This window comes from Sinocyclocheilus anshuiensis, unplaced genomic scaffold (genome assembly GCF_001515605.1).
Source record: "Sinocyclocheilus anshuiensis isolate Anshui unplaced genomic scaffold, SAMN03320099.WGS_v1.1 scaffold2166, whole genome shotgun sequence".
NCBI classification, from domain to species: Eukaryota; Metazoa; Chordata; class Actinopteri; order Cypriniformes; family Cyprinidae; genus Sinocyclocheilus; species Sinocyclocheilus anshuiensis.
Window position 1 is genome coordinate 996,380 of NW_015557079.1, and position 1,464 is coordinate 997,843.

A 1,464-nucleotide genomic window follows, 5' to 3' on the forward strand; every position below is an offset into this window, starting at 1 on the left:
GGGGCGTTTAATTCCCGCCCACATGTAGAAATCGAATATTCAAGCTGTTTATTCATTTTTCCACCCATGAACGAAAAACGAAAATTTAAGCTGAATTCTTGTTTTTCATTTTTTGGAAAAAAAACGAAAAAGGAGCCATTTTCTCATTTTTCTACTTTCAATATTAAATCAAAAAACGAATGATCAAATGATACACGGATTCTGTTGCCGTCTGATGTTCATGTTAATATGTTCCAACATATAATTTCAGTTATCAAACTTAATATCATGAAAGTTTAACTCACCACAGCGGGTTCGTCTCTACAACCCTCTTTTACACAGCCCTTCACTTAGTACCACCGACCTAAGAGAAAAGAGACAGAGTGCCTTTAGAGAATTCATGACGGCCCAAGCCATAAACGCAACCGTCACCAGCAACACATTTAGTCCTGTATTTTTACTTCCACATCTTGTTCCAAGATACACAAATCCACTGTAAAGTAGTCACGAGTTCATGACCCTTAGGCACCAAAAATTCGACATGCACCAGAACAGCACACACACATACAGCTGCACTACACACATGCCGTGCACAAACACACACCCTCTCACCCAGTTGGAGGAACCCCAAACACCTCCAATTTCCCTCTCTCTCTTGCATGCATTGACTGCCTCATTTTCGCAACCCCTTTCCCCCCAACTGCGTATCTCGCTCCATTATTATATGGCAGCACCTCAACATGACTTGTCATGCACAAAAATCCTACTCTGAAAGACACAGTATCACACAAACACTCTCATTGGATCTGAAGGTCTCTCGTTTCAAATTGATTTTGAAAGCTTACCAGACTTTAATCTCCCAGCACCACTTAATCCGATAACAAGACAACAACTGCAAGTGAAAGACTGGATTAAAACTCTAACAAAATGAGTGCTTCAGCAAATTTATTTGCCAAATAATCTTTTAAAGCACTGCTAAACCAAATGCAAAGAGAGGACTGAAGCTCAGTGCTTCCTTGCAGTTTAATCTGATACTCAGGATTAGGCCTGTCACGATAACAACTTTTTGTTGTGCGATATATTGCCTGAGAAATAATTGCGATAAGCGATATTATTGTCATTTTAAAGACCATTTTATGCCACTGAATATATAATCATAATGTAACAGCATAATAATGTAAGAAGGCCTACACACTTCCAAATGACAACAAACTTTTAATTTTTAAGAATATTTAGATCATGGAAATTAAGTATCAAAATATTAGATATCTTAAAAAACCTGAATAAATAGTAAATAAACATTTTCTAACAAAAAGTGAAAAGTAGAAAAAAAGAAAAATGCACAAAGAACTTGTATGGAGATTTTTCCATCTACAGATTTTTCCCTGACCTTCTTTTCTCTGTAAATTAAGGGTGCACGCTATTGCTGAAAAACACAATCACTACTTAGCAGTCAGATGTCCGTATGCACAAAGGCACAGATCC

At 37.2% G+C, this 1,464-nt stretch overlaps 1 protein-coding gene across 5 annotated transcripts in view; it reads right to left on the reverse strand.

Moving 5' to 3' along the window:
- LOC107676863 (1-acyl-sn-glycerol-3-phosphate acyltransferase gamma-like) overlaps window positions 1-1,464 on the reverse strand; it is a 32,503-nt gene that overhangs the window by 12,737 nt on the left and 18,302 nt on the right. For all 5 annotated transcript variants that reach the window (XM_016471569.1, XM_016471573.1, XM_016471570.1 and 2 more), the window contains one exon: window positions 285-343. The gene's annotated coding sequence lies outside the window, so the exon portion shown is untranslated. The remainder of the gene's footprint in view (window positions 1-284; window positions 344-1,464) is intronic.